General features: G+C 39.1%; 2 long non-coding RNA genes across 2 annotated transcripts in view; both read left to right on the top strand.

The window, feature by feature from the left end:
• The first annotated feature begins 4798 nt into the window (after positions 1 to 4798).
• On the top strand, positions 4799 to 10732 carry LOC116529818. Its single transcript, XR_004259683.1, has 3 exons — positions 4799 to 5197; positions 5979 to 6046; positions 10208 to 10732. It is a non-coding gene; the product is annotated as an uncharacterized LOC116529818 (long non-coding RNA).
• A 10490-nt stretch (positions 10733 to 21222) lies between these two features.
• The window catches only part of LOC116529815, a 49595-nt gene continuing 47421 nt past the window's right edge, over positions 21223 to 23396 (top strand). Inside the window, exons 1-2 of the long non-coding RNA XR_004259677.1 lie at positions 21223 to 21454; positions 22230 to 22347. This is a non-coding gene — a long non-coding RNA (uncharacterized LOC116529815). The remainder of the gene's footprint in view (positions 21455 to 22229; positions 22348 to 23396) is intronic.

Here is a 23396-nt window from a genome sequence, read left to right on the forward strand (position 1 = left end):
GAGTGAGACTCTGTCTCAAGAAAAAAAAAGAAAAGAAAAGTAATTCATAAACCCACACCAAAAATAACCTCTGTTACTATTTTATTGTGTATATTTCCAGATTTTCTTCAGGTATGTATTTTGCATGTAATTGTTTATTGAACAAAAATTATAGTGTGTATTCTTTATTCTTGGATATCAAATTTTTCACTTTGCATAACATGGATATATTTCCAGAGCAATAGTTACTTTTCATTGTCATACTTTTTATGGTTACATAATAGTCTATTTCATATACATGCTGTAACTCATTTAACGAATTTCAAAAGGAATATTTTAGTTGTTTTCACTTTTTTTGCCCTGTGCTCTTATCATGTCTGCTGTACTTACTTTATCTCAACGTTGAAGGACAGTGTGCATTTGTTGACTTGCTACTGTACAATTCTTTTTAAGCTACGTCAAGATTATGTGTTTTACATCTTTGATTAAGGCAAAGCATCTTAAACGCTAGGCCATTTCTTCCTTACGTTTTTACAGGTCAGTAAAGAGAATTATTCACATAACAAGGCTGCCCAGGTGGGTTGGCACAATCTACTAGGATGACATCCCAATATACAGTGGTTTAGAGGCAACCTGCAGATTTTGCGCATGTTCAGAGAGTGGTGTTCTGTTAGCATGGGAAGCAAAAGGCTGGAGCAGAGCAGTGGGGTATCCATGAGATCAGGTGGTGTCTCAGGAAGGTTCTAGTACACTTAGCAAAAGGCTTTAGGAGAGCAACTAAAACTTTAAATTATAAATTTGCTAGAGATTTTCTCAGGTCAGGAAAGTAGTGGGAAGGAGAGGCTACAGGGGTAGAAAGAAGAACATGTGGGGAGTCTGCAAGAGCAAGAACAGGAGCTGTTGCGTACACGATGAGTCGGATCATGTTAGTGCTTCCACTGCCCCTGTTGGTTCTCTCTCTAGTCAGGGTTCTTCGCTAGGCTCGACTTCCTATCTTTTCTTTCAACTCTTTATTTTCCTTCCCAGTTATCTCCTACAATCAGAACATAAATGTGGTTACAAACAATTTGGCAATAGAGTTTCTGTCTCTTCTGCAGACCAACTAATCACTATATTCACCCCGATTGACCCAAATCTTTTTATTCCCCTAGGTCAGACTAGTTTTCTTGAAATACTGGTAACTGCTGAACTATCATCTCATGGCAAAAGATAAACCCTCTGTCCTATTGGTAAAAATGTAAATGAAGTCCAAGTAAATAGAAAAGCAATTTTATCAAGTTTCTTTTCGGAGATTCACATGTTCATTCGTTTTATGGAACGGCCAAACACAGAGTTATCTAATTTAAGTAAGTATAAGTGGATTTTTTTTGTTTGTTTTTGTTTTTTGAGACAGTCTATCTCTGTTGCCCAGGCTGGAGTGCAGTGGCACAATCTCGGCTCACTGCAACCTCTGCCTCCCAGGCTCAAGTGATTCTCCTGCCTCAGCCTCATGAGTAGCTGGGATTATGGGTGTGCCACCACACCTGGCTAACTTTTGTGTTTTTAGTAGAGGCGGGGTTTCACCATGCTGGTCAGTCTGGTCTCAAACTCCTGATTTCATGATTCACCCGCCTTGGCCTCCCAAAGTGCTGGGATTATACGCCTGAGCCACCACGCCCGCCCTGATTTAAGTGAGTATAAGTGTTCTATTCAACAATATGAGTTTAAAAATGGCTATGATGTCACCAATACATGTTGCTTATTTTGGCAAAATTTGTCTTGGAATAAAAATATTCTTAGGATAAAAATTTCTCATTTTTTCAATTGGAATATGATTAATGTTTTAACTTGTTGATGACACAGCAGTTTTATAATTCAGGCAATCAGAAATCTATTATTTAATTTCCGAAAGGACATGAAATTGTGATAGTATCTTGCAGGAGCATGTTTGCCTAGGTATCAGTCTCCTGAAGTATCTTTGTATCTGTCCTGGTGAGCTGAAGAAGACTGGCTATAATTTTCTTAGAATGTTGGTTCTATAATATTTATGTCAGGTGTTATAAAGAGTCTTCCTCCTTCCTTCTGACTTGAGTAGCCTAAAAAAAAAAAAAAAGTGTTATCTGTGCTATGTCTTGATCAAACTGAGAATTGTTTCAAAAAGTAGAATGATGTAATAACCATAGTTCTCTTTCTACTGTTATTGTTACTGAATTTGGAGATAATTCTAGATATTAGGGGTGAGTAAACAGGTAAAGCTAGTGTGGTGAGTAAACAGGTAAAGCTAGTGTGGTAGCCAGCTCCAAAGCCCATTTTTCGACTTCCTAATGGGATGGTACATGGCAGAGAAGGGGAACTGGCTCAGGGTCTCCCTGCTGTTCTCGTTCCTGTGTCATGAATAAAAATCACACATCTAGAACAATATGACTTCTTTTTGTGCCCATTTAAGTTTTATGATTTTACCAACAATTGTAAAACATGCTAAATAAAGGGTATTTTATAGTCAGTGGGGGGTAGAGAGAAAGTAGAATGGACCAATAATTCAGAAGTATCTAGGCACTAACTAAGCAAATGGCCAAACTTTTCAGAGAAAACATAGACCAGACAATACAGGGGATGCTGTCAGGGATCCAGGTCTGACATTTAGGAAAGCAAATACAAGGAAGCAAAAATATTAGAGACTGCATTTTGAACCAATGAGCTATGTTAATTACAGTTACTGGAACTGATATATATTTACTAAATACATGGAATTTCCCCTCCATTCAGATATTTAAAGTAGAATATTATGATCTGGCTAGGTGACTGAACTGGAAATTATCTAGGTCTCTTACAAACGTACAATTCTGATTCCACAGCTTCTTACATCACTGTGCTGGCTATTTTTTCTTAATTTGCAACATCCAATTAGCTTTCCAATTATAGATTTAGTAAAATGCTTCACTGATCTTCACTTTTGAACACCTAACACCACTTTAGTAGAGGCAGCCAAGAAATAAACAGGCATCTTGGTGATGAAGGTACTTTGCCTATGTCCATAACACTAATATTTCATTTTGCAAAAGATTTAGCACTTATTTTAAAGCATCCAGTTTACTATGTGTATGCCTTTTTTTTTTTTTTTAACCATCTAATACAATAGTCTTATCTAAAACTTGCAGGATACTTAGTAGTTGCGTTCTTAAAACACAAAGTATGGTTCTAAATGACCAATTTTGATTGCTATAAATCATCGAAGAAAAATAGTCCCATTACTCTATAGTCTTATCATACAGATGAATATTCCACAGTTTTACTGACATGCTTTTTTATAGTCACTAGAAAGTAGAGTCTGTCTGGTTCTAAAAAGAATTTGCAACAACTCACCTGATATGCAACAGAGCATTGGCAAATTCAGTCTTCTGATTAAAGCAGGGAAATAGCCAGTTTCCCTATAACTGTGTTACTTAAAATTTACATTTAGAGAAGTGTATGCACCATTATTATTTATTGACTATGTATTAAGCACTATGAAATTGATCTACATGTAGATGTAACTTTTAACCTCCCAACAATTCCAAAAGATATTATCTCAAAATAAAAGACTAAACTTAGTTAGCAGGCGTAATCAGTAAATGTAGGAGAATAACTTTAAAAGTGGGTGCGGTGATTCACACCTGAAATCCCAGCATTTTGAGAGGCCAAGGTGGGCCGATTGCTTGATTCCAGAAGTTTGAAACCAGCCTGGGCAACATGGCAAAACCCTGTCTCTGCAAAAAATACAAAAGTTAGCTGGCCATGGTGGCACACCTGTGGTCCCAGCTACTTGGAAGGCTGAGGCAGGAGAATTACCTGAGCCTGGGAGGCCAAGCAATATCTATATAGACAGGTATGCATATATACTATACTTAGTCTTAGAAGTCTAACCACTAATCATTTAAATACTAGTATTCATGTGCATGCTATATTTTCAGGCTTACTATCAAGCCAGGCATGGTTGGGGAGGAATTTGTCAAAAAATAAATACAAAAACCCCAAGATGAGCAGGGCAAACTGGTTCTCCAAATATAGCCTCTTAGGAGAGAAAGGAGGAGTGGAGTTTACCCAGCCAAGTTTCGTTTTGGAGAACTCCCAATGCACTGTAACCACCACAGCCACTTTGGCATTAATGTTGATGGGAGCCAGCAAAGGCGAGGGTGGAGCCCTTCTTCTGACAATGAAAACTCTTCACTGAGTTTGGAGAGAACAACATGAGCTCACCCCCTAAAAGATCTCAAAATTCAACAGAATTAGAAATCATGAGAAACATATTATTAACTCTGGTGCTTCATTTTAAACTGAAGTTACATACAACATGTCCTTTTATGAAGCTGAACTATATAACCTCTGTAATTAATGCATTATCTGAAGATAAAATCAGTTAACCTGGGGGAAAATGTGATTAATCCCCTGCAAAATAGTCTGGAAAAAAAACCCAAAACCTCATGGATCCCCGCTCTGAGAAGTAATGAGACCGAGACGAGACGTAATCTGACTAGCTCTACCGTGGACTGGGTGAGGCTCATTTACTCTTTTCTGCTTCAACTTTCTCCTCAGTGGAATGAGAGCATAGAACGGATTGACTTGTGGACCAAGCATGCTGGCTCATGCCTGTAATCCCAGCACTTTGGGAGGTCAAGGCAGGTGGATCACCTGAGTTCGGGAGTTTGAGACCAGCCTGGCCAATAGGGTGAAACCCCGTCTCTACTAAAAATATAAAAATTAGCCGTCGTGGTGGCACATATCTGTAATCCCAGCTACTCGGGAGGGTGAGGCAGGAGAATTGCTTGAACCCGGGAAGTGGAGGTTACAGTGTGTGGAGATCACGCCACTGCACTCCAGCCCAATGACAGTGCAAAGTTCCATCTCTGAAAAACAAAACAAGACAAAACCTGATCGGTTTGTAACTTTCTGCTCAACGCCAGTAGTGTATGATTCGAGTTAATTAGCTAACATGTTCATGTGGAATCTTCTTTTCAAACAAATTCAGGTTGCAGGCCATTATGATTTGTCTCCTCAGGAATGGCAGCCATTCCCTCCAGTAAGTTTTTAAGTAATGGTCAGTAAGATATTGAGAGACAAAGGGCAAGAGCCTCAGGCTGCTGTGTTGAGACCATTCTGTGGAAGGAAAGAACAGAGGAAGGAGGAGGCTCCTGAGATCATCCAGGCTTTGACCAGGGTGATTCTGTGGAGGGGTTGAGAAGTAACTGAATGCATTTTGAAGGTATGGCCAGTGGGATTTGCCTCTGGAGGGAATGCGGGTCATACAGAGGAGTCAAAAATGATTCTGCAGCTTTTGGTCTCAACAACTGGAAGGACAGGGTTGACATTTATATTGACAGGGAGTCCTGTGTGAGGAGCAGAGTTGGGGGAAGAAGAGTTTAGTTCTGCAAATGTTAATTTGAGATGCCTACTAAGCATTAGTTTGGCAATGTTGAGTAGGTAATTGGACATCTAAATCTAGTGTCTGGGAAGACCTTTGGGCTAGAGATATACATTTGGGAGTGATTATCTCTACGTGAATGGAATATGGAATAGTAAGACTGGAGAGCATCTTCTCGGGAGAGAAATAGCTAGAGGGGGTGTCCCAGAACCCAGTCCTGCATCCCTTCAATCTTCCGAGGTTGGGGAAAAGAGGAAGCAGCAGCAGATGAGTGTGAGAAGAGTGGCCAGTGAGAAAGAGAGGGAAAGGAAAGAAATGACTTCAAGAAGCAGGGAGTTCCTCAGCCAGGTCAAGTGCTGTTAACATGGCACAGGCTGGAAGAAACCTCACAAGCAAGTGAAGAGCCGGTTAAAATGGGAGGTGCCTTATCTACTTCATCTCATTCGCTGGGACAGCAAGCTCAGGAAAGAAAGACGACTTCTGAATTTGCTATATTCAGAATGTAGATAGGAGCATATCAATTTGGGTAAAAATATTATCACTTCCTTCTCAATTCAGTCTGCTAGGACACCATCTAGTAATTTCTTCCAAGAAAAAAATGCTTTTCTGTGTTTTCATACAGTCGATACTCCCACCCAAAGTGCCTAATTTCCAAGTGATAGAATGCATTGCAGAAGAATCTTTTCCAAAGTAAGTATCTAAGTCAAATATATATATATATATAAATATATAAAGAATATAAATAAATAAATATAGTATAAATATATATATATATATTTCTTGTTATTTAAAAGTATTTTGGGTTTTCTTGTAAATAGGATACACAAAATGAATGAATGCACTCTCATAGAATATCTGCTGATTAGGGGACACACTCTACGCCCCACTTCACAAGGCTCTTTGTCATGCGTTCATTGCCCTCTGAGCCTCCTCTTCAGCTAGCACACATTGATGCTGAGATCTGTAATTTAAAGCTCCTCTTATCTGCTACCCTCCTTTCATCTGTGACTACCCCAGAGAACATTCAGGGGTCTGTCAGGCGGCCCGTGAGATCACCTGTAGATTTCGCACTTCTCTAACTTTGGTCAGGAAACAGCGCTGCCAGCCACTTGGAAGCTGTTGTTATGGATGTGATCTCATTTGCCCAGTCGCTTTGTGGGGGGTCAAACAAAACTATTCCCACTTAGGTTAGTCCTTTCTTTATTTGATACCATTTGCCTATGGATTTCAGAATCTCATATATTACAGTGATATTTTTGCATATTCTCAGAGAGAGAATGCTCTTCTTGGTGGCATTAAGAAGAGGCCCTGTTAGGAGCCAACAGCCTTGGAGAAGAATGGGTCACTTAATAACTTCATCATTAAGCTGAGATGTTCTACTGGGTGGATTAGGCAGCTAGCTCGGCTAATACCTGATTTTTTATTTTTTATTTTTTTATTTTTAGACAGAGTCTTACTCTGTCACCCAGGCTGGAGTACATTGGTGCAATGTCGGCTCACTGCAACCTCCGCCTCCCAGATTCAAGCAATTCTCCTGCCACCTGAGTAGCTGGGATTACAGTCATGCACCACCACACCTGGCTGATTTTTATTTTTAGTAGAGACAAAGTTTCCCCATGTTGGCCAGGCTGGTCTTTAACTCCTGACCTCAGGTGATCTGCCCACCTCGGCTTCCCAAAGTGCTGGGATTACAGGCGTGAGCCACCGTGCCTGGCCAATTGGCTGATATTTCAAGTCACTGGATTCTTACAAGTTCTGGTTCTCATTTATGCAGATTGTATTTATATAGGCACAAGCCATGGAGTAGCCTAGCAGAAGATGCTTTCTGCTACATTAGGCTGTGTACTGTTTATGTGGTATTACTTAGAAATGTCTGCTTATCATAACACAATTTAGTGTTCCTTTCTGTTTCCACAGCCATCTTAACATGTAATTACAGTACATTGAAAGTTCCCCTTTTTCCTTAGAACAATTAAATATTAATTTATAGCAATAAAAACAAAATACATGTTTTATCTTTACTTCCTTAATTGTCTACAACAAACATGAATTCCTGGTATTAAGAATGAAAAAGAAATATACCACCAAACAATTTCTACTGTAAATTTTTTTATTATTTATATTTAGCTTTTCTTATTTAGCATTATTCTTCAAAGAATACAGATTACTTCCCAGAGACTTTTCTAGCTTAATGAGGGACCCTGGGAATATCAGTTCTAGATAGAGACAATATGCATAAAACACAAGATACATGTGAATTTTCCCTAGAATATACATACAGATCTAAAATCAGATAAGTCTGGAAGGCAAAGAGCAGCACAGAAGGATGTTTGTAAAGGAAGTCATTGATTCCCTGCAGTATGAGGTGACTAAGATATATCAGGTTGTAATAATACATCATGGGTCAGTCTTTGAGTGAGCTTGATTTCTAGGTGATATAATGCTCTGAACATAATTTTTAACATTCTTCAATTTTTTTTAAAAATAAATATTTATTTGGAATAATTTTAGGCGTCCAGAAAAGTTGCAAAGATAGATCCAGAGAGTTTTTATCCAGTTTTCCTGTATGTTTCCATCTTACATAACTATGGCACATTTGTGATTATCAAGAACTTAGTTATATTACTATCAACTAAGCTACAAACTTCATTTGCATTTCACCAGCTTTTCCACTAATGAACTTTTTCCATTCCAGAGTACAATCTGGGGACCAAATTACCTTTAGAACTCCAAATTTGATGAAAATTATGACCCGAGTTAGAGCTGTAAAGATCTCAGACCCAATAGATAGCAATTGAAAGCTGCAGTGAGGAAGAATAAATAGAAATAGCACAGACAAAAGCCTCAGAGAAACCCTGACTTCAAAGATGTAGCTACACTTACGTTTTACTTTAAGCAATATATATACACATACATACATATATGTGTGTGTGTGTGTGTGTGTGTGTGTGTGTGTTTCTGATGTCACTGTCAGGATATCTCAAATTTTCCTTTATTATTATGATCCAAGAAGGATTTTTTTTTTTTTAAATCAAATGATACTGAAAAATCTGTTGATTATGACATACTCTTGGACACAAGTAAAGAACAGTATTTCTGAGAGATTTAGCAGCAGCATCTTAATGCAAGTGTGTATATCATCTGGGATATAGTTATCTTCATACATAGTGGTACCTTATGTCATTCCAGGTTCTCCCTTTACCCTTGAATTTAGCCACATTAATTATTGCAGTGTTTCCTTCATTCATTCATTCACCCCAAATATACACTGAGAAACAGTTGTGTGTTAAGCACTGGGCCAAGCTGTATGGACTCAGTGGTCTTTTGGATGAACCCAGATAAGATAACCAGGTTTTACTGTATAGTGGATAGGTGCTAATACAGGCATTCATAAAGTGCTATAGAAAGAAGCTTAGATGACATGCAGGAGGCAGAGGAAACTCACGCAAAAGACATAGTGACATGTGGTACCAGGGTCTTTTAAGTTCCTTTCCACCTGCAGCAGATGCCCTGCTTGGGAGGCATGGCAGGAAATGCTGAGTGGGGGCTTAGAATGACAAAGGCCTTGGATGCTTGTCAAGGGGTCTGAATTCAAAGTGAAAAGGATGAGAAATCAGTGGTAATGTTTGTGTTTTGGAAAGATCAATATAGAGAATGGACTGCTAGAGGAAAACATATGAGGCAGCATAACCAGAAGGAGTTTTTGGGGTAGCATGGTTCAGGTAAGAAAACACAAAGACCCCCTTCCTCTTCTCTACTTGACCAAGACTTAGATTATCCTTTTAAGAGCAGGCTGAAATGCTGCTTGCTCTGAGAAGCCTTTTTTTTTTTTTCCACTCTTAGACACACCTAGTCATTTACTCCCATAACTCTTGATTCATAACTCGATTATAATATTTATCACAACGTGTTGTAAGGACTGTTTTTCATGTCTGTCTCCTACCACAGTGAGCTTCTCTAGGTCAGGGTTTGTGTCTTATTCATCTTGGCATCTTCAGCATTCAGGGCACTGCCTGCCTGGTACAGGGCGTCTGCTCAAATATTTGATGAGTGAGAAATGGAATGAATATTTGCCAGTCATGGATAGAATGTAGGAGAAACTTAACCTTTTCCCTGAAATCTTAACCATCACTATTAAATTAATTTTTGCAAAATTCCATGCACATTCATTTAGTTAGTTCAGTTGAGGAAACAAGGATGAGATTCAATGAAAGGAGGAATTGTAAGTCTTTAAATAATTGATACAGGTTAGAATTGCTTGGTCATGTTGTAGGTAATCCACATTTGTGGGTTAAAAAGAGAAATGCCTATGAATCAAACTGGTGTAGAATATATTTTAAAAACAACGTTGTGAGATGTCCTTCAAGTAAATGAACAGAAGCATATGAAAAAAATTATTTAGTTCTAAGGGTTTATCAGTGGGACTAAGCAAGATCCACGTTGCTGCTGAGTGCTGAATAATACTGTGGGAGAAGAACTTGGGTTATTTTATTTGGATCCCTGTTGCCTAGTTTGTAATTAGTCATTTGAACCAGAGGTCACAAAAGCAAATGCCTAAAAGGGCCTGACAAGTGGCAGAAATGAATAAAATGTAAGAGACTAAGATGTAAGAAACAGGAGCTTGCAGGAACTTGGGATCAGCTTCCCATAGCTCCTAATTTTTTGTGAGAAACCAAATATCTCAATTTAAATGGAAACTATATGTCTTTATTGACAGTAAGTAAAAATAATTGATAGGGTAAATCCTCTTCCAGCAATGATGGCCTAGTTTGTTTTGGATCACCCTTTCCACTAACAGCTAGAGAGGCTGAACTAAATATTTAAAAATATTAAAATCTGAAATTTTGGCAGAGCCAACAAGACAGTGAAGAATTATGGCGTCAAGAGCAAGAAGAAGATGGAAGTCCATGGAGGGAAGCCTGGTATGTAGGTTCACTTGTCTCCTAAAGGTGACTGCTGATTTTGAAAGCTGTGGCTTAAAGGATGGAAACTTAAAAGAGCTGGACAGACTGATGGAGCTGGGGGACAAAAACTGGGAGGTCAATGATTGTTACAGAGTAGGGATCATGGTAAATATCTCAGGCAGGCAATTTGGATCCAGAGGAGCTATACCTAAGGATAATACTGAATTGGAAGTATATCAATTCTAACAGGAACTGAAACTCAAGCTCAGATGATCTCCAATTGCTGATTGGATTAAGGTGTTTTGAGGTTACTTCCTGCCTCTAACATAGCTGCCTACCAAAAATGTGTGTATATTTTCTCTAGAGGAACAAAGCATCATACAGAGTCTTGTGGCAATTTTCACATGCAATATCTGGCAATAGAAAACAACCAGGCAGTCCAGGCATGGTGGTTCACACCTGTAATCCTAGCACTTTGGGAGGCCAAGGCAGGCAAATCACCTGATATCAGGAGTTCGAGACCAGCCTGGCCAATATGTTGAAACCCCATCTCTATTAAAAATACAAAAATTAGCCAGGCATGGTGGCACATGCCTGTAATTCCAGCTGCCCAGGAGGCTGAGGCAGGAGAATCACTTGAACCTAGAAGGCAGAGGTTGCAGTGAGCCAGAGACCCTGCCATTGCACTCCAGCCTGGGTGACAGAGTGAGACTCCATCTCAGAAAAGAAAGGAAAGAAAAGAAGGGAAAGAAAAGAAGGGAAAAGAGAAAAACAGAACCAGGCAAACAAGGAGATAAGATGTAACCAAAAAACAAAAGAAAAACAGACACCAGAGAAAAACTTACAGTGGGATCCAGATAATGGTGTTTTCAGATACAGACTTTAAAATGGCCACCACGGACATTTTAAGAAATTAAGAGTCGAGATGAAAACTTTCCACAATTATTATTGGAAACAATAATAATTAACCAAAAGAAATGTTGAAAATTGAAACACTATATGGGTCACAAATAACATATACAGAAAATCCGGTTTTGTGCATTGCTCTCAACATTCTGTGTGCAGATGTAGCATAATGGGACCAGAGAAATAAATTTCAGATTGACTTGGTTTGTATCATAGTATAGCATAAAGAATTTGGCATAAATAAGAAAACCTTTTTTTATGGATCACAAAAGATTACAAAGATTGAAGATACAAAAAAAAATTTGAAATAATTGATGAGGTTCAATTAGTTTCAACAATGGATTGGATTTTTGGTACCTCTTATTACTAGAAACCAATAAAAATTTCTAATCCCAAATCATTCTGGAAAACTTTTGACAGGGAAATTCTGGTAGTATAGCAGTATAGTAGGTTCCACAGTTTATAGAATCAAATAGATCTATATTTGACCTCTGGGTTTGCTTCTTACCAGGTAGGTGACCTTGGATCTGTTACTAAACTCTCTGACCTTCAGCATCCTCCTTTCTAAAAATATATGCATCATAATTGATTTGCTGAAGTTGTTAAGAAAGTTAAAAAAGGCACATAAAATTACAAGCATAGTAGGCTTTAGAGCAGGTAAGACAGTCAACCCATAGAGTTACTGGCAGGAAGAGAGGGTATCTACCCACTTTTCTTTCGTCTCTATATACACCCAGAGCTCTTCCTACCCGTTGCTTTCAGTTACATGTATTTCTTTGTTCTCTCTTCTTTTCTTCATTCCTTTCATTTATTTTATTTTGAGAGAGAAACACCAAATCTGTCTCATGTAATTAATTACCATCATCTGGACATGAGTACCTTTTAAAACATCACTGACTTACATTTATTCTGAGAGTACCAAAAAATGACCCTTTTACCTTTCTCAATATGCCAATAATAAACTATCAGTATGGGTTGTCTGTTCAAGCTAAAAATCAATTTGATTTTTACTTAATTGCCAAGGAGAGAGGGTTACAGCTTTATATTTGTGTGGCTGATAGTCACCCTTGTGATAAGCAAGGCAGCTTAACAGAGTCCCGAGTTGTCAGCAAGACCCCCAACTGATTCAGTCGGTGTGGAGAATCTGGGCAGAGAAAAGCTTTCAAATTCATGATCTTAACCTTTATTTTTTGGCCATCTTTCCTTTCTGTAACATCTTCTTTTAAGTATAAAATTTCTACTATACCTTACCATACTGAAAGACAAATATCATGAAATAGGCAAAGTTTAAAAATACAATGTCTATATTACAAATTATTTCGAAGTAATCCCTCATGGAAAAATGCTATTTAATCAGTATCATTTGTCAAGGGACTTTTACTAGACTAAAAAAAAAATCAGAGAACAATTTTATATCAAACATATATGAGCACTTTCAATTTTCAGTCTATGTACTTCAACTATTAGTACTTAGGAGAGTTTTAATATGTTTGCTTCCTTTTATATGGAGAAGAAATCAAACCTTTGCTCTTTACTTAAAGCTACTAGACATTATGTATCTGATCTCTATTTGTGTATTTTCTTCCCTGATTTTAATATCTTGTTTTTATAAGAATGGTTTTCCTTCAGGCTAACATCAGAAAAAATAGTAGCATTCTTTTTTTTTTTGAGATGGGAGTCTTGATGTGTTGCCCAGGCTGGAGTGCAGTGGCATGATCTTGGCTCACTGCAAACTTCGCCTCCTGGGTTCAAGTGATTTCCTGCCTCAGCCTCCTAAATATCTGGGATTACAGGTATGCACCACCACACCCAGCTAATTTTTGTATTTTTAGTAGAGACAGGGTTTCACCATGTTGGTCAGGCTGGTCTTGAACCCCTAACCTCATGTTCCGCCCACCTCAGCCTCCCAAAGTGCTGGGATTATAGGCGTGAGCCACTGTGCCAGCAAAATCGTAGTATTTTTAAAGAATGGAGTCTTGTATTACTTTCTGCACAAAGATCATGGCTTTTCTTATAACATTCTTTCCAAATGTCAGGATAAACTCTGTTGAACTGGATATCCCTACAAAATTTTTAATCAACTTAAGTACACAAAATATATTTTGTAGTTTTATTTATCATCAGAAGAAAAACACTGTCTTTATTGCCTCTTGCTTCTTCCTTACTGAAAATGAATTTTAATTCAATAACCATGCACTGACCACTTGTTAAAACCAGGTACTGTGCACCGGCCATGAAGAATGTCAGCATGAATCAATCTCTATACTGCAAAAGTTCATGAGTTCAGGTCCCCTGGGTGCTTCCAGTGTCCTGAGGATTTTGGAGAACACATCCTCACAGGTTAGTTTGTGTTTGTCTCCTTCTCCTTCTTTTTAAATAAACCTTATCTTTTAGAACTGTTTTAGATCTACAGAGACAATCGGAAAGACAGATACATTGGATATACCTCCACACCCATTTTCTCATATTATTAACATCTTACCTTATTATGGTATATATAATTTTAATTAATGAACCAATACTGATGCATTATTATTAACTAAACTCTTTACTTTATTCAGATTTCTTTAGTTTTCCCCCCATGTTCTTTTTCTTTTCCAGGATCCCATTTAGAGTACCACATTGCCATTAGCCCTCATGTCACCTTAAGATTCCTCTTGACTGTGACAGTTTCTCACACTCTGCTTGTGTTCGATTATTTTGATAATTTTGAGGATTCATTTATTTTTGCTTGGATAAAAAAGAACTTGATCATAGGCCAAGAATCACCTCCTATCATTAATTGTCTACATGAGGCAGAATCGACGCTTAACTGCATAGACCTCTGAGGAGGGCTGCGAACTGATCACTGTGACTCCAACAGTGGCCTTCATTGTGGCTCTTCTCCAAACCCACTCACCTGGCACCTCCAGGCAGCTGCTATATTTTCAGACCACTTTCCTGTCTCTGAGTTCTGATGTTTGGCATCTCCAAATCTTTTCCAGTCCACCTCAGTCTCAACAGCTTCCAAATATTTCTCTATACCAAAAGCCCTAATTGCTTTTTTTCACTAGCATTGCAGTCCACATTTTTATCAAGCAGAAATCTTGCACCTCCTTACTCAAGGGCAGAGAGAGCTCGGTCTTCACAAACCACCATCATGGGCTTCGGGTCTCTGATTCCCGGAGAGGAAGGGAGTTGTTGTTTGCATTCTGACCTTCTTCTAGAACTCCTAACAATTCCTAATGCAGCAAAGAAAAGACAAAACAATTGAGTTGACATTTCAAAATAGATTGAATATTCATATTCTCCTAGACAAAATCACAAGAGAAGAGTTAGTTACTAAGGTGTGTAAAAAATGCTAAAGTAGCACAGAGGAGGGAAAGCTAAATCTGTTGCTCTGGAAAGAAAGATGGGAAAGAAGGGGACCAGCAAAAGTATAAGGCTTCTTAGAGGTAATACCTGTACTGAGTCTTCAGCGTGTGTGGTGGGCAGTGCCAGCATCCCAGGTAGAAGTAACAGCTTCAGTAAAGACACAGGGGTATGAAATAACATCACATATTTGAGTAAGTACCAGAACTCTGAACTGGTGCAGAGTAAAGGGACTATGAGAGAATCAGACTGGGAAGTGCCTTTTATGTCACCCCAAGGTCTAAGAATGCTGTTCAATGCTGTGAAGTTAGATCACCTTGCTGGCAGAGCAGTAGGGTTTAATATCTAGATGGAAAAGGGGTAGGATACGGTGGTCTGAAGTTAATGCACTCAGGGAAGAGATCTATCATCCCAAATAGGGGCCATGTAAATGGACTGGTTAAAGAACATATTTAAATTTTGATTGAAAATAAATTAAAATATTCTGACTTTGCTGAGTTGGTGGGTTGACAAAGAATTGGCAATGCAAGATTTAAGACTAGTTTATATGAGACCTTAAAACTGGCGGCCTGGACCAAGACACTCTTTGGTCAAAGAGGTCCAGGAGGCTATTTGCCCTCTAGTGGCAACCACAAAGCATTTTCTATTTGCTAGAAACTGGACTAAAATAGACAGTGCAGAAAAAAATCGTCCCAGGAAGCCAGTGACCACTATGCTTCATGAAGCTGTTTTAATTCGTATCTAGACTTGGATATCCAGCTTAATACACAAGCCTAATAGAACCTAGTTAAGATAGAAAAAAATGCTGTTTAATAATAAAAATCAATCATGCATACCAATCTCTTATTGGAATTACTTAACACAACTTTTCAATACCATCTTTAACAGGATATGATGGGAATGTAGCATATTATTAGAAATAACACCTTAGATTTTTAAGTGTAGTGATTTATTTTAAATGTATAACATAGATATTTAGAGGATCAGAGATCAGTTTTCCTACATCTCCATGAATCTATTTTAGATTCCCCGATCTGTTCACTTAGATTTTACACTTGCCATCTATACAATTTTGGTCCCCAAGTTAGCATGATAGAATTTCCAGTTCAATTCTTTCATGTTATTTTCTTTTTTTCCACATAAGTGGTTTATATCTTATTGAGGAGCCTTTGGTATCAGTTTTCAATCTCTCAAATGTACAGTCTTTTGAGAAGTAATTCTTTCCCCTGCGTTTGCTAAAGGCATTTCACAGAAGCATCTCATTATTTATTTATAAGGGTAAGTCTCCAGAACAAGGTAACATTACCACTGGCCTACCATTGCCTCTGTACACATGAATACATTCATAATTAATAGAATGGTGTATACTAGTGTTGCAGCTAGAACAAACCTAAGGTCAGAGCTCTGGGAGAGCAAGTCATGCCATTATTTTTGTTAGGAAATAAACAGCCTAAGTTAAAAATTATCTGAAGGGAGGTATGCTTGTAGGCTAGGGAGACAAAGACAATGGGGTATGGGAAAGAGGAGTGAAGGCAAATTGCAGAAAAAAACAAATCTACAAGATTTTCAACCGTGTCTTGCAAAAAAAAAAAAAAAGTATTTTTGTTTTCTTTCTGAGTTGTTTCTCTCATTGGAGCAGGTTAATGATTGACTACTGTGTTCCCCTTTTCTTGCAGGCCGTTAGGCCCTCAAAGAAACGGAAAGTGACTGAGAAACAATGAATTAAACTGCCTTAGGAAATTCTGAATGGATGAACATCAAACAGCCAGGTGAGGTTTCTTTGGAATGCTTCTGCCCAGGTTTCCTGCTTCTGGAGGGGAAATTGACCTCATTAAAGAGTTCTCTGTTACACAATGGTTAATGATGAGGATGAAGAGTTATTGACATAAAAAGATGTTGTTCACCCTACACTGCCAAGAGAGGGGGAAACAGCAGGTGATAAAACATATACATAATATATTGCCATTTCTGTAAAAAATATGCAGTATACAGATATTTATTTACATGTAGCAAATCAACTAGATTTGCTGTAAATGTTAATAGAGATTGTCTCAGTTTATGGATTGTGGTTAGTTTTAGTCCTCCCCCTGCCCCTATGTTTTTAGTTATTTGTATTTGTAAAAATAATTGCTTTAAAAAGTATAAAACTGTTTTCTTGAAACAGAAAAAGATAGTTACATTGTAGTTTGCTAACCATTTGTAAATAGTCATGAATTTAGGTTTTAAAAATTACTTAAAGTCCTGCAGGAACTAGAAAAAAGAAAGTAAATGCTAACTTGATTTTAGAGTAGATAGACTTTCCTGTGTGTTAAGCAAGCAAACAAAACACATAAAAGATTGATTTGTTTTCTCACATAATTTGTACAGCTTCTATAGGTTTTTTTTAAATTGTATTTTAGGTTTTGGGGTACATACTTCCATAGGTTTTTAAGAAGAAATAATGTTTAAACAAGGATTATAGACACATACCAAACTCAGATAAAATATTTACAATACATAGGACCAATTAAAAATGCTTAGCACAGTGCCTGGAAAAAGGTGAGGGTTTAAGAAACAGATCATTATTATGATTAGTGTATTATGTATTACAAATCGCTAAGAAAAATAAAAATTCTTCAAAACTGGACAAAAGAGATGGACAAATCTCTAATCATGCAATGGCTAATAAACATATGGTAAGGTTCAAACTATATCTTATTCATAGAAATGCAAGCTAAGGTAATAAATATGCAATATTTTACCCAGGAAATAAATGAAGACGTATTTTTAAAAAGGTATTTTCCAATACCAGCAAGGTTTCAGAGAAATGGGTACTTTTATACCATGCAAGTGAGAAAATGAATCAGTACGAACTCTCTAGATGGCAATTTCTCAGTAAATATCAAAAACCTTTAAAGTATTTATGTTAGTCAACCCAGGAATTTCATGCCGAGGAATTTATCTTAAGGAAACAATCAAGAATGTTAACATACACCCTTTAAAAGACCCAATAAGTTTGCTTGCAGAAATTTATCCTACAGATAATACTTCATGGACAAAATGACATAGATGCTGCACAAGGTTGTTTATGTAATTTCATAACAAAAGATTGGAAACAACCTAAATTACCATCAATAGCAGTAAGAGAAATAAACTGTGGTACTTCGAGGCAAGAGAATATTATGAAAGAATGACAAAATGAAGACAGAATGTGCCGATATAGAAAGACACCCTCTCGATATTTTTAAATTTATAAAAGATACAGAACAGTGTTAAAATAGGAGAAAATAAGAATATGTTTATATTTGCTTGCATATTAAAACGACTCTCAAAGGATAGGCAAAAAATTAATAGTGGCTTCTGTGGGGTGTGAGAGGGAATTAAGAAGACATAGGACAAGAATGAGAGGGAAAATAATTTCTTTGGCTTTTGAACCACATACATTAGTTTTCTTTTTTAAAAACTAAATACATGAATTTTAAAAAATACAAAATGCATCTCAAGACAGTATGGGAAAGCCAAGTACCTTTTAAACGTCCAAGCTGGATAAATACAATACCTGAAATTCACTGTGCTCATCTTTTCCTCTTTGAAGACAGAGAAAATGCTTTTCTTCACTTGGCATCCTTGTATCTGAAAAAGTACCTGACACATAGTAGGTACTCAATTAAGTTTAGAGGAATCAATGAATCAATGAAGCTTTAAAAGTTAAGTTAGTCACCAACAAAAACACTATATACCCTTCTCACATTCAGATATTTTTTTCCACCAAATAACGATTTTTTTTTTTTAAGGAAGACGCCAAATAAAAGTTCCAATGGTCCAAGTCACTATTTTAAGTGCTCATTCATCAGCTCTAATCCTAAAGAGGCTGTTAAAGTAGATTATTAAAGCAAAGATAAAATCAAGTAAAATAACTGCACTGCCACACTATGGTACCATATCGGTTCATAAACCAGGTTTATCATTTCCATCCAGTCATGTGCCAAATCACTGTTCCCTCTCTTGCCAATGAGAGATTTCAGGATATGTTCACAACTAAACCATGACAGTTAATGAGGGATGGACGACACTGAACTTAGAAAATGTGCTCTAAACCATCAAAATCCACCACAGCACACACCCAGTATTAACAATGATCTAGTGCTAGTGTAATAGTGAACACTGGAGGAGATGTTCAGGGGCCGAAATGAAGCCTACAAAATGAGCTGGTGACTGTATATTAGATTAGTGATTCTCAACACTGGCTGCACATTATAATCACCTGGGGAGCCTTTAAAAATTCTGATTCTAGGGCTCCACTCTTAGAGATTCTGATTAAATTCCTTTGGGGTGGAGCTCAGGAATTCCTATTGAAAAAAAAAATAGTGATGCTGATGTGAAGTCAGGGTTGAAAAATGCTTCATTGGACCATGGGAGGGATGGAGGAAAGTTTTTTTTTCCTTTTCTTACATCAATGGTTGATTTAATCAGCTGGTTGCAGCTGTCACAATTCAGGCAAACACAAAACTTTTCTGATTAATCTCTTCTCCTGATATTGCTTCATCTTCCTTAGACCAAACCTCCCCCAAAACTCCATGCTTGTTTTTGTTTTCCCCATATTCTCACCTTGCAACAAAAACAACAATGACAAGTGGTTTTTCTTATATCAAGGACTCTGTAAGTTATTCGTAATCTGAATTCCTCAGATTCGGCTTCCATTCTGAGCTCTGCCATTATCTAATGAAATCGTACTGCTGCTCGGTTTCCTCAACTACACCACATTAACTGGGATTGGTAACTTCTAAGATGGTCTTACCCCACCAGTAAATCTTCAGTGTCATTTTTTGTAGTTTTCCTAAATATCCTTAATTGAAGTCAGAGAAAATCCTCTTCACCCCTCAACTTATTTTTTGCTCCTTTCCTTCCAATGCAATTTGTTATTTATGCTGTTTTTTCTGCTTTTTCATTCCCTCAGCCAATCATATGCTCAATCACCTGGCTCAAGCTCATTGTCTCTACAGGCTTTTGGGAACCCACGCCACTTTATATCAATCATATTCGTACTTTATGCTTTCCTTGGTATTCTGTGGTCAAGATTCTCTTAAAGTGCAGTTCAGGGTTAGCAACATCAACATCATTTGGGGGCTTATAAAGATGCAGAATCCCAAACCTCTCCTGCTTTTCAACCAATTGCCAGGTGACTTCATGCACTTCAAATGTTAAGATGAACTGGCCTATAACCATTTATTAGCACTTGCTTTGTCGTCTAGTTTCTTTCTTTCTTCATTTTTTTTGAGACGGAGTCATGTTCTGTCGCCCAGGTAAGAGTGCAAGTGACACGATCTCGACTCACTGCAACCTCTGCCTCCTTCAAGAGATTCCCCGGCCTCAGCTTCCTGAGTAGCTGGGAGTACAAGCGGGCACCACCACGCACGGCTAATTTTTTTTTTTTTTTTTAGTGGAGATGGAGTTTCACCATGTTGGTCAGGCTGGTCTAGAACTCCCCAAAGTGCTGGGATTACAGGCAAGAGCCACTGCACCTGGCCCTTAATTTTTATTACCAAAAAAATTCAATTAAAACGTCTAGTACACACTACTTACATAGCAGGGACCCTGAAGTGTTCGTTGAATGAATGTCATAATGCCAAATACAATGATAGGAATAGTAAGCTCAATAGTTTTGAAGGTTGATAAATACAATGATTGGCTGCTCGAACTTCATGGATCTTAAGAGACTATCTCACCAGATGTCATCTTCCAGATTAAAAAGAAGGGGGGCCCAGACTTCAGCAGGAAGGGCAGATTTAATGACGTCTACTATAACTGAGTGTGCCTAGGCCACGCTCCGGTGTTCGTTTCAGTAACAATGCATCACTACTCTTGAAAAATCACCAAAAACCAAGTAAGCACTCAAAAGAGATGTCTAGGAATTCAGGGGCACAGTGTTTACTCCAGCCTTTACGCAAACATCATGTACTTCTGCATTGTAGATTACCCATCAACAAGGTCCAGTCCTTACCAGGAGTCCCAGAGCGCGCCAAATGCTGGGGATACTGAAATAACCATAACCCAGTACTTGGCCACTGTCAGGGCACTGTGTAATGGACAGCAAAGCGGGACAGAAGAAAAGCAAAACACAAACACCAGAAAACTGGAGTTCTTCGGGGCCATTTGCCTTCTAGAACCTCCAAAGCACCTACAGTCCCGCAGTATAGAATAACGGAAGAGCAGCCAGCCGGCTCTGAGCCTGAATCACGAGTTCCTTGGACTTTTTTCTTCCCAGTTTAATTTCGGGAACTTCCGAGCCCCGGTCCTTTCATTGTTTATGATACTGAACACCCAGCACAGTGCGGAGCGCACGGTAAGATGGCAGTGACTTCATCACCACTTTCAAAGTCTACGCTACCTACAAGGCCAAGTTTTATTGCATGTTGCCTTTTAAAGAAGTACCACAGTCGCGATAGCTGGAAAACAAACCCTGACGCCGCCCCAGCGAGCCCCCCTTGGTCGTGGGCCTCCCCGCAGAGCGCGCGCCCGTGGGGGTGACCGGCGCAAGGCGAGGGACGCGGGCACGGCCGCAGCCTGAGCGCGAGGGGCACCAGGAAGTCGGAGCCTGGGACGCCGGGACCTTCGACCGCCGGACCGGGCGGGGCGGGGCGGGGCGGGGCGGGGCGGAGCAGGCGGAGGCGTCTCCCGCCCTCCCGGGCCGCGCGGTCCCGGCGCATTCCTGCACCCTCCTCCCGCGCGCGGCGCTCCCTCCCCCGGACAGCTGATTCATTGGCTCGGCCGCCCAGACTGCCTGGCGCCGGCCGCGTGACGTCACCCATTCACGGAGCCCGCCTGCCCCCTCTGCTGGCGCCGGCCGGGCGGTCGCCATGGCAACGCAGACGCCAGCCTGCACAATGATTTCCAGCTGGAGAGGCCTAGCCAGCCTGCGCGCTCCCTGGCTCGCTCGCGCCCGGCTTCGCTGCGCTGGGTGAGTTTCTTCCTCTGCCACTTTTTTTTTTTTTTCCTTCCTCCAGGCTCCCGCGGGTTTCCCTGCCAGGAAATCCACTCGCTCTAGTTTTCCAGGGCTCTGGTCCCAGTCCCTTCTGAAGCGCGCTTGCAGGCCCTCTTCCTCAGTCGCCCTCTCCCTCGGCGCTGTTTTGCTGGGCAGCCTCCCATGCTAGGCTCGGCAGACGTTCTGGCGGTTGGGTTCGGCCCTTGCAGTGCTAACACCTGCAGACTCGAGGCTCCTGCCAAAAGGCATAAAGCAAAGGAGGAAAAATTCATTGTCATAATAGCGAAAATGATAAACCTCAGCTGTTTAAGAAAAGGATGTCTGAGTAGCTGTTGATTACCTCCCGTAGTCACAAAACAACTTTCTTTAAAAGAATTTGCACTCTTCTTTTGTTAAAACGCGGTCATTCCTCCTTTTGCTTTCAAATCCAACTTCGATGTCGGTGAGCAACTTCAAGAACTCTTCCAAAGTGGATAAATCTTCCCAGAACATAAAACAAATCTGGGAGGTCGTAGTAGTGTAAATTAGGATAGAGAGTGTGTGAGGGTCGTATTTGGAGAGCGAGACTCACAGGGGAGATTGGTCTTGGAGCAAGGCAAGTAGTTCATTCCCACCCACCCACCCCAGACCCCCACCTCCAGTTTCCACCCCAGACCTTTAAATTTTGAAAGGGAGACATAGCTGTTGATCAGAGTTGGGTGGGAGGTAATTCTTATCCTAAATTTTCACTTTATTTGTTTTTTGGTGCCAGATTTCTTGCTTCAAAACAGCTGCATTTTTGGAAGAAAGTCCACAACTGACAACTAAGCGAAACCCTCCTGGTGGGTAGCATAAATCTGCTTTGTTGAAGCTGTTCATCTGTCTGATCTGTGAGTCCAGAAGATGCAAACTCCCTTCCCAGCTTAGGCAAAAATATTTCCAGTAAAAACAAGCCCTTTGGCCCTTTTCTGCTATCAGTCCAGATTTCAACATGTCCTTCACTTTGTTATTCATCATTTTATGTATTTGGACCCATAGTCAAACAGAGTTAAAACCCTTTAAAGGCAAGGAAGGACTCTTTCCTAAACCTTTAATCCCCTGACCCAGCTGACTAGATGCACAGTGAGTGTCTTCTGATGATGGTGATAAAGAATGATTAATAACCACACAAGGCGTTTGGTTGGTCAAGTCACTTTATTGGCTCAAAATAATCCTTGGCTTCTATATGTCTACAACTCACTTCCTAAACAGTTAAATCCAGAGAGTCTACTAGATAATAGTTGGTGATCATTAATATAAATAACAAATCCTTCAGAATATGTAGTCAAAATAGGAATGCTTGCTTTTCACATTTCGCAAGGGTCACTGCTGGTGGTAGTCAACACAATAAAACAGAAACTTGAGCTTATTTTGTTATTCATCTGAAATGAGAAACTTGGTGAAACATTGATTTTCTAAAATTGTTGTATATTTAAATGTGATTGTAATTGCTCTTTAGCATTTTAAAATTATAACATCGTTACCAAATGCTTAAGAATCTAAAGAGTAGTCTATTGGGGTTGGCCTTTTTTTTTGTGTAAAATGGTGTATATCTTAATGGACGACTGGTGATCCCTTCCACATTACTTGGATTCACTTAAATACTAAGTTTTAACATTGGAGGAATAAAACCCTCAAAAGACCTAAAATAAGTTTGTATATTTAGTTTTCTCCTTCCTTATCATCTTCCACCAACTTACAGGTGTTCCACTTGCTTGTAGTTTCGGTAATAATACCAGCTGCTGGTGGTTCTCCACCCTAGCTACACTTTAAAACTACCTCGTGCACTTTAAAACAGTGCAGTTGGCTAGGCTCCTCCCCTAGATATATTTTAATTTACAAGTTTTGGGATGTGGCCTGGGCACTGATTTTTTTTTTTTTTTTTTTTTTTTTTTTTTTT

Source organism: Sapajus apella, unplaced genomic scaffold (assembly GCF_009761245.1).
Source record: "Sapajus apella isolate SASKATOON/1434 unplaced genomic scaffold, GSC_monkey_1.0 scaffold63, whole genome shotgun sequence".
Lineage (NCBI taxonomy): Eukaryota > Metazoa > Chordata > Mammalia > Primates > Cebidae > Sapajus > Sapajus apella.